Source organism: Bison bison, unplaced genomic scaffold, assembly GCF_000754665.1.
Source record: "Bison bison bison isolate TAMUID 2011002044 unplaced genomic scaffold, Bison_UMD1.0 scf7180017864351, whole genome shotgun sequence".
Classification (NCBI taxonomy): domain Eukaryota; kingdom Metazoa; phylum Chordata; class Mammalia; order Artiodactyla; family Bovidae; genus Bison; species Bison bison.
The window spans coordinates 5,360,733-5,371,007 of record NW_011494923.1 but is presented as its reverse complement, the minus strand read 5'-3'; positions in this window follow the sequence as shown (position 1 = coordinate 5,371,007).

Sequence of the window (10,275 nt, the reverse complement as noted above, 5' to 3'; positions counted from 1 at the left end):
CTCCACTTTCACTTTCATCAAGAGGCTTTTGAGTTCCTCTTCACTTTCTGCCATAAGGGTGGTGTCATCTTCATATCTGAGCTTATTGATATTTCTCCCAGCAATCTTGATTCCAGCTTGTGCTTCTTCCAGTCCAGCATTTCTCATGATGTACTCTGCATAGAAGTTAAATAAGCAGGGTGACAATATACAGCCTTGACGAACTCCTTTTCCTATTTGGAACCAGTCTGTTGTTCCATGTCCAGTACTAACTGTTGCTTCCTGACCTGCATACAAATTTCTCAAGAGGCAGATCAGGTGATCTGGTATTCCCATCTCTTTCAGAATGTTAACATATTATTAAAGATGTTCCAACACCATTATCTTACCAGGAATAAATTATAAAAATATTACTTTAATGAGCTGAGACTAAAGATTTAATATGTACAACTAAATCTTGCATATTCATATTAAAATTATATTTGATTGAGATTTATTTGCTTAATTTTGTACAGATAAAAACTGTTCCATCTATGAATATATCAATTTCAAATTTTATAGATAAAAACATTGATGTTTCTCTACCTGTGTCTGTCTAAGGGGTGATTTGCCATTTTTGAAGATGTCATTTTTATATTGTAAAAACCATCTGGGAAGATTTTGTTTTTCCTTCCTGTATGTTTTCCTGTTCTTTAAGCAAATTGCCAATTTTTATTTAAGACCATGTTTTCAATGGACTTAAAATCCTTGCCATGGAAAATTACTTTCTTTCACATATTGATTTATTAGAGTAACCCTGCATTGCTAACAAGTTGCCAAATAAATTTTCCATCTTCATATAATAATAATAATTTTAAAACATTATTTTTTAAAGTTAAGGTGCTCTTAAAGCCTGAGTACCTTTTTTAGCTTTAAATAGATATGTACATTGAGAAACAATATATGTTTGTATATATACATATATGTGTATGTAATTAATATTAATATAGACTCATAGTAATGGGTCAAACCAATATTTTCTTAAAAGCACAAAACTGCTAGCTATACAAAGCCAAGATACATAACATTTGTATGTTCATCTCTGTAAAAAATAGAATTTAATTCATTTTCTATTTCCTGGGGAGTCTGTGTAATTCCACCTCATAGGAAAATTGTATATTTTAAGGGTGAAATGTCTCTCTCAACTCAATAAAATCTATTTTACTATAACATTGAAAATAACATTGAAGTGCAAAATAAAATCATTGCCCTTTCCATGGAACTGTTTTCTGAAAGTGTTTCCCTTAGACATTTTTAGTATAAATTTATAACAGATGCTACTTTTATTATATTTATTAAATATATAATGTTAATACTATATGACTATTTTATTATATACATATATATTAATATATTATATTAATTTCTAAAAATTTTTTATGTGCTAGGCACCCAATTCAGCACTTTTTTTTTTAACTGACTGAATAGTATATCATCATTTTAAAGTTTCAACTGAGACACCAGGACATAGAAGATAATTACTAGCATGCTATGTTATGCTATGCTCAGTTCAGTCGTGTCCGACTCTGTGCGACCCCATAGACGGCAGCCCACCAGGCTCCCCCGTCCCTGGGATTCTCCAGGCAAGAACACTGGAGTGGGTTGCCATTTCCTTCTCCAATGCATGAAAGTGAAAAGTGAAAGTGAAGTCGCTCAGTCGTGTCCAACTCTTAGCGACCCCATGGATTGCAGCCTAACAGGCTCCTCCGTCAATGGGATTTTCCAAGCAAGAGTACTGGAGTGGGGTGCCATTGCCTTCTCCGAATTACTAGCATAATAGCATTTTAATATTAGCTTATTAAAGGGACTGAGATATTTGTCAAACTAAAATTGTACAAAAGTAAAGAGTCTTACCACAGTTTTTTTTTCCCCTCATCTCACAGTTTTTAAACATTTAGACTTAATTTTTATAAGAGGCTAAATTTAACTGAAACCATATATACACATTTCTTAGCAAAAAAAAAAAAATGGTATGGCAGAAATTCTTCACCCTCGTCTCATCTCAAGCCTAGGTAAGAGTCTTCGATAATACCACTCAATGAGTGTGACATTGCTTCCTGCATCTTGGGCTAACAGGCTGATGTCAGATATGCTTAACAAATCTGTATACATGTGGCAGAATTGCTTCCTTGAGATAAAATCTTTGGTGTGGCATGTTCTCTAAGAGCTTGTTTAGATAAAATCCATTAGTATTTTACATGTGCCATATGCAGGCCATGTGTATGAAAGAGATCTGGTCTGGGATTGTTCCATATTCCCTCCAAGAGGATTAATGGAGGGGAGATGAAACCCAGAAGAGATAGATGTAGTTCTTTTGGAATTCCAAGTATGAAAGAGCTGTATGTGGCCATTCTCCCAAATTAGTCGGATAGCTTGTGAGAGACCACTAGTGATTGATAGGGAAGGATTCATGATGGTACCTCATACACACAAAGAATTCATCTTTAACCATCCATCAATCATAAGAAATATTAATACCATCTCACGATATTGTTATTTAAGTACAGACTTTGTTGCCACCAATGATTCCATTTTGTTTTGCTTTTTTTTGGGGGGGAGGGGTGCCTCCAAAATCACTGCAGATGGTGACTGCAGCCATGAAATTAAAAGACACTTGCTCCTTGAACGAAAAGCTATGACCAACCTAGAGAGCATATTAAAAAGCAGAGACACTACTTTGCCAACAAAGTCTGTCTAGTCAAAGCTATGTTTTTTTTTCAGTAGTCATATTTGAACATGAGAGTTGGACTATAAAGAAGGTTGAATGCTGAAGAATTGACACTTTTGAACTGTGGTGTTGGAGAAGACTCTTGAGAGTCCCTTGGACTGCAAGGAGACCAAACCAGTCCATTCTAAAGGAAATCAGTCCTGAATATTCATTGGAAGGACTGATGTTGAAGCTGAAACTCCAATACTTTGGCCACTTGATGTGAAGAACTGACTCATTTGAAAAGACCCTGATGCTGGGAAAGATTGAAGGCAGAAGGAGAATGGGTGACAGAGGATGAGATGGTTGGATCGCATCACTGACTCCATGGACATGATTTTGACTAAGCTCCAGGAGTTAGTGATGGACAGGAAAGCCTGGTGTGCTGCAATCCATGGGTTGCAAAGAGTCAGACACAATTGAGCAACTGAACTGAACTGATGATTCTGTTTTGTTTTTATAGATTGTGCTTAGGAGTTCAGTCGTCTTTGCCACCCTGTGGACTGTAGCCCACCAGGCTCCTCTGTCCATTGGTATTCTCCAGACAAGAATACTGGAGTGGATTTCCATGCTCTCCTCCAATTTATAGATTTTAGATCTAAATGTAAAAAATCCTACACAGTTTATAGAAATTATTGAGGTATAACTTTCTGATTTCTTAGTTAGGCAATGCTTTCATAAACAGGAAAATATATTTACTATTCATAAGAGAAAATTAGATCTTTTTAAAATGAAGAACTCTGTTCTTCCAAAGAAACTACTAAAAGAGTGAAACAGCAAACCATATAATAAGAGAAAATGTTTGTAAAAATATGTATGGACACAGATTTATATTCAGAATATACAAAAAGACTTATTCAAATTACTAAGAAAGAGATAGAGTACCCATCTTAAAATGAGCAAAATTTTTCTGCCCAGTTTTGATTGGGCTGTGCTGTTGTACAAGCTATTTGTATATTTTAGCCTTATCAGTCATATCTTTTGCAAACCGTTTTCTCCCATTTTGTAGGTTGTCTCCCTGTTTATGATTTCCTTTGCTATGAAATAGCTTTTAAGTTTGATTAGATCTCATTTGTAGGGTTTTTGTTGTGTTTTGGTTTTTGGTGTGTGTGTTTGATTGTTTTGTTGTTTTTGTCATTTGCCTTTATTTCTACTGCCATGGGAGACTTACCTTAGAAAGTATTAGTATGATTTATGTCAGGGGATGTTTTGCCTATGATCTGTTGTAGGAGTTATATGGTGGCATGTTTTATGTTTGTCTTTAAGCCACTTTGAATTTATTTTTGTGTATGGCATGAGTGTGTGTTCTCATTTTATTGATTAACATGTAGCTACCCAAATTTCCCAGCACTACTTGCTAAAGAGATTGTCTTTTTTCCCACTGTATATTCTTTTCTTTTTTGTTGAAGATCAATTGCCCATAGGTGTATGGGTTTATTTCTGGATTCTCTATTCTATTCTATTGATCCGTATGTCTGTTTTCATGCCAGTACCACACTGTTCTGTTTACTGTAGCTGTGTAGTATTATCTGATGTCTAGGAGGGTTATGCCTCCTGCTTTGTTCTTTTTCCTCAGGATTGCCTTAGCACTTCTAGGTTTCTCATCAGTTCAGTTCAGTCACTCAGTCATGTCTGACTCTTTGAGACCCTATGGACTGCCACATGCCAGGCCTCCAGGTCCATCACCAACTCCCAGAGTCTACCCAAACTCATGTCCATTGAGTCGGTGATGCCATCCAACCATCTCATTCTCTGTTGTCCCCTTCTCCTCCTGCCCTCAATCTTTCCTAGCATCAGGGTCTTTTTAAATGAGTCAGCTCTTTATATCAGGTGGCCTTAATTGTTCTATATAAATTTTAGGATTATTTGTTGTAGTTCTATGAAAATTGTCAAGGCCAATTTGATAAGGATCATATTAAATCTATAGATTGCTTTGGGAAATATGGCCATTTTAATCATATTAATTCTTCCATATCAAGAAAATGGGATATCTTTCCATTTTTTGAATAATCTTTAAGTACTTTTCAGAGAAGGTGATGGCACCCCACTCCAGTACTCTTGCCTGGAAAACCCCATGGGCGGAGGATCCTGGTAGGCTGCAGTCCATGGGGTTGCTAGGTCAGGCATGACTGAGCAACTTCACTTTCACTTTTCACTTTCATGCATTGGAGAAGGAAATGGCAACCGACTCCAGTGTTCTTGCCTGGAGAATCCCAGGGACGGGGGAGCCTGGTGGGCTGCCGTCTATGGGGTCACACAGAGTCGGACACGACTGAAGTGACTTAGCAGTAGCAGTAGCAGTAAGTACTTTTATTACTGTTTTATAGTTCTCACCATGTAAGTCTTTCATCTCCTTGATCAGGTTTATTCTTAAGCATTTTATTTTTTTGGTGCAATTTTAAAAGTTCTTTTTAGTTTGTTTGTTTTTTTACATTTTCTTTTTGATATTCCATTGTTAGTGTAAAGAAATGTGACAGATTTCTCTGTTAATGCTATATTCTGCTACCAGCCTGAATTTGTTTAATAGTTTTTGTGTGGAGTCCATAGGTTTTCTATATATGTGATCTGCATATAATGACAATTTTACCTATTTCTTTCCAATTTGGATACTTATTATTTATTTTTATTGTCTGATTGCTCTGGCAAGAACTTCCAATACCATGTTAAATAGAAGAGGTAAGATTGGGCATCCTTATCCTGGTTCAGATTTTAGCAGGAAGATTTTCAGCTTTTTATCATTGAACATTATCTTGGTTGTGGTTTCATCATAAATAACTTTAATTATGCTGTAGATGTGTTCCCTCTATACCCACTTGGTAAGACTTTTTATCATAAATGGATGTTGAATTTTATCAAATGCTTTTTCTGCATCAATTGAGATGATGATGTGGTTTGTGTCTTTTCTTCTTTGATGTGGTGTATCACATTGTTTTGTGTCTACTGAATCATCCTTGTGACCCTGGGATGAATCCACCTTGATCATGGTTTATGATCCTTTTTATGTTTTAGATTCAATTTGCAAATATTTTGTTGAGGACTTTTGTATCTATATTCATCTAATACCTTGGCCTATTTTCTTTGTTTTTTTGAGGGTAGTGTTTTTATTTGGTTTTGTTATCAGGCTGATGGTGGCATCATAGAATGACTTTGGGAGTGTTCCTTCCTGGTCAGTCTTTTGTAAGAGTTTAAGAAGGATCAGTGTAAATTCTTTGTATGTTTGGTAGAATTCTCCAGTGAATATTGGCAGGTCATTATGCTTCAGAAACTCTTATTCAAATGTCTTGTTCAGACTTTCAAGGTTAACTTTCAAAGAAAAGCATGTTAAATCATTTCAGATATGATACTTTCTAATATAATATAAGAAAGTATAGAGGATCAGACTCTATGGACTCTTTAACATTTAGACCCACAATACTAATATTGTCTTTTATCATGTGTTGCAGTGATGGTTTTTTGTAATGTTTGTAAACAAATCAATATGTGTTCTATTCATATGTAAACAATACATTAAAAGGTACATTGGAAAAGCAATCAGTCTAAAGTATTTAGGAACAATGACAACACAGAACAGAATAACCAATTTGATTGTGCAGAAATTACTTGGTGAATAATCCCATATACCAATCAGAATTAAAGTTTAAAACTGATATAGTGATCATAACAAGAATAATAGGAGTGATAATCATAATATTGAATCCCTATTTCTTATTTCTGAAATATTTTAAATGAACAATGCTCTTTGCTGGCTACAGACAGATCCCCCAAGGCGGCAGTAATACTTAATTTTCCTCTGTCCAAATTACCCTCAAGAATGAACTATACCTGTGGTGGATTCATGTTGATATATGGCAAAACCAATACAATATTTTAAAGTTAAAAAAAAAAAAAAAGAATTAACTCAACTACTAGGATAAGTCCATCTCCTATGGGCTCACTTATATGTAGCTTATGTCATATGTAGCCTAACAAATACATACTTAAAAAATTAAAAGCTAATAAAGGAATATATTTAAGAAAAACTATTAAGACTAGAAATCTAGTTAGTTCTTCCTCTATCAACTAAGTCAATGATAGGCTAAAAAAAAAGAGAAAGAAAATATTTGCATTATGAGAACTTGCTGGTTTCATGTTCTTTATAGCCTTTGATGTAGAGCAAGAGATAAAAAATATATTATTATTTTAAAAGCTAGTACATCACAGCAGGATCCTCTATGATCCACCTCCCAGAATATTGGAAATAAAAGAAAAAATAAACAAATGGGACCTAATTAAAATTAAAAGCCTCAGCAAAACAAACGGAGAAGGCAATGGCACCCCACTCCAGTACTCTAGCCTGGAAAATCTCATGGACAGAGGAGCCTGGTGGGCTGTAGTCCATGGGGTCACTGAAAGTGACTTCACTTTCACTTTTCACTTTCATGCATTGGAGAAGGAAATGGCAACCGAGGCCAGTGTTCTTGCCTGGAGAATCCCAGGGATGGGGGAGCCTGGTGGGCTGCTGTCTATGGGGTCGCACAGAGTTGGACATGACTGAAGTGACTTAGCAGCAGCAGCAGCACAACAAAAGAAACTATAAGCAAGGTGAAAAGACAGCCTTCAGAATGGGAGAAAATAATAGCAAATGAAGCAACTGACAAACAACTAATCTCAAAAATATACAAGCAACTCCTGCAGCTCAATTCCAGAAAAATAAACGACCCAATCAAAAATGCGCCAAAGAACTAAATAGACTTTTCTCCAAAGAAGATATATAGATGGCTAACAAACACATGAAAAGATGCTCAACATCACTCATTATCAGAGAAATGCAAATCCAAATGGTATCACAATGAGGTACCATTTCATGTCAGTCAGAATGGCTGCGATCCAAAAGTCTACAAGCAATAAATACTGGAGAGGATGTGGAGAAAAGGGAACCCTCTTACACTGTTGGTGGGAATGCAAACTAGTATAGTCACAATGGAGAACAATGTGGAGATTCCTTAAAAAACTGGAAATAGAACTGCCATATGACCCAGCAATACCACTGCTGGGCATACACACCGAGGAAACCAGAATTGAAAGTGTTCATCACAGCACTGTTTGTAATAGCCAGGACATGGAAGCAACCTAGATGTCTATCAGCAGATGAATGGATAAGAAAGCTGTGGTACATATACACAATGGAGTATTACTCAGCCATTAAAAAGAATACATTTGAATCAGTTCTAATGAGGTGGATGAAACTGGAGCCTATTATACAGAGTGAAGTAAGCCAGAAAGAAAAACACCAATACAGTATACTAATGCATATATATGGAATTTAGAAAAATGGTAACGACAACCCTGTATGCGAGATAGCAAAAGAGACACAAATGTATAGAACAGTCTTTTGGACTCTGTGGGAGAAGGACTGGGGGAATGATTTGGGAGAATGGCATTAAAACATGTATAATATCATATAAGAAATGAATTGCCAGTCCAGGTTCAATGCAGGATACAGGAAGCTTGGGGCTGGTACACTGGGATGACCAAGAGGGATGGTATGGGGAGGGAGGTGGGAGAGGGGTTCAGGATGGGGAAGAAGTGTACACTGTGGTGGATGCATGTTGATGTATGGCAAAACCAATACAATGTTGTAAAGTTAATATATATATATATATATAAACAAAAAAATTTTTTTAAAAAGCTAGTTTGTCAATAAAATATTTGAGATACAGTATAGGGTAGATGTTACAGAATCAAATTCAATTCAGTTCAGTCAAGTCACTCAGTCGTGTCCGACTCTCTGCGACCCCGTGAACTGCAGCATGCCAGGCCTCCCTGTCCATTACCAATTCCCAGAGTCCACACAAACCCATGTCCACTGAGTCAGTGATGCCATCCAACCATCTCATCCTCTCTCGTCCCCTTCTCCTCCTACCTTCAATCTTTCCCAGCATCAGGGTCTTTTAAAATGAGTCAGCTCTTTGCATCAGGTGGCCAAAGTACTGGAATTTCAGCTTCAACATCAGTTCTTCCAATGAACACCCAGGACTGATCTCCTTTAGGATGGACTGGTTGGATCTCCTTGCAGTCCAAGGGACTCTCAAGAGTCTTCTCCAACACCACAGTTCAAAAGCATCAATTCTTCTGCACTCAGATTGCTTTATAGTCCAACTCTCACATTCATACATGACCACTGGAAAAACCATAGCCTTCACTAGACGGACATTTGTTGACAAAGTAATGTCTCTGCTTTTTAATATGCTGTCTACATGACTAATAAATATAGTTGGAATGAAACATTACTATTTGATGGACACAACAGACATGGAACAAGGCCAAAGTGTACTGCATGACTCAGTACTGACTTTTTGTTGCTGTTTTCCTGCTCCACCTCTTTGAGGAGAAAAAGAAAAAAACTTCTTTCTCTAAAAATGTTTCCGTATTTAAAGTCTTGCTTAATATAGTCTAATGGTCTTCAGATAAACTCTGGTGTATGAACTAAAGTTATTGCTCAGTCACTAAGTTGTGTCTGACCCTTTGCAACCCCATGAACTGTAGCATGCCAGGCTTCCCTGTCCATTATCTCCCTGAGTTTGCTTAAACTCATGTCCATTGAGTTAGTGATGTTATCCAAACATCTCATCCTCTTCTTCCCTCTTCTCCTTTTGCCTTCAATCTTTCCCAGCCTAAGAGTCTCTTCTAAGGAGTCAGCTCTTCACATCAGGTGGCCAAAGTACTGGAGCTTTAGCTTCAGCATCAGTCCTTGCAATGAATATTCAGGGTTGATTTCCTTTAGGATTGACTGGCTTGATCTTCTTGCTGTCCAAGGGACATTCAAGAATCTTCTCCAGCACCACAATTCAGAAGTATTGATTCTTCAGTACTCAGCCTTCTTAATGGTCCAGCTCTCACATCCTCACATGACTACTAGAAAAAAAAAAAAACAAAAACATAGCTTTGATTAGATGGAACTTTGTTGGCAAAGTAAGTATTGGGTTTTTAGTATGTTGTCTAAGTTTGTCATAGCTTTTCTTCCAGAGAGCAAGTGTCTTTTAATTTCATGATTGTAGTTACTATCTTTAATGATTTTGGAGCCCAAGAAAATAAAATCTGTCAGTATTTCCAAATTTTCTTCATGTATTTCTACTTTTCCCCCATCTATTTCTACTTTATCCCCATCTATTTCCCCATATATCCCTATGGGATCAGATGCCATGGTCTTAGTGTTTTCAGTTCAGTCCAGTTAGTCCTGTCCAAATCTTTGTGACCCTATGGACTACACTCCCTGTCCATAAAAAAACCCTGGAGTTCACCCAAATTCAAGTCCATTGAGTCATTGTTGCCATCCAACCATCTTATCCTCTGTCATCCCCTTCTCCTCCCACCTTCAATCTTTCTCAGCCACAGGGTTTCTTCCAATGAGTCAGTTCATCACATCAGTGGCCAAAGTATTGGAATTTCAGCTTCACCATCAGTCCTACCAATGAACACCCAGGACTGATCTCCTTTATGATGGACTGGCTGGATCTCCTTGCAGTCCAAGGGACTCTCAAGAGTCTTCTCCAACACCACAGTTCAAAAGC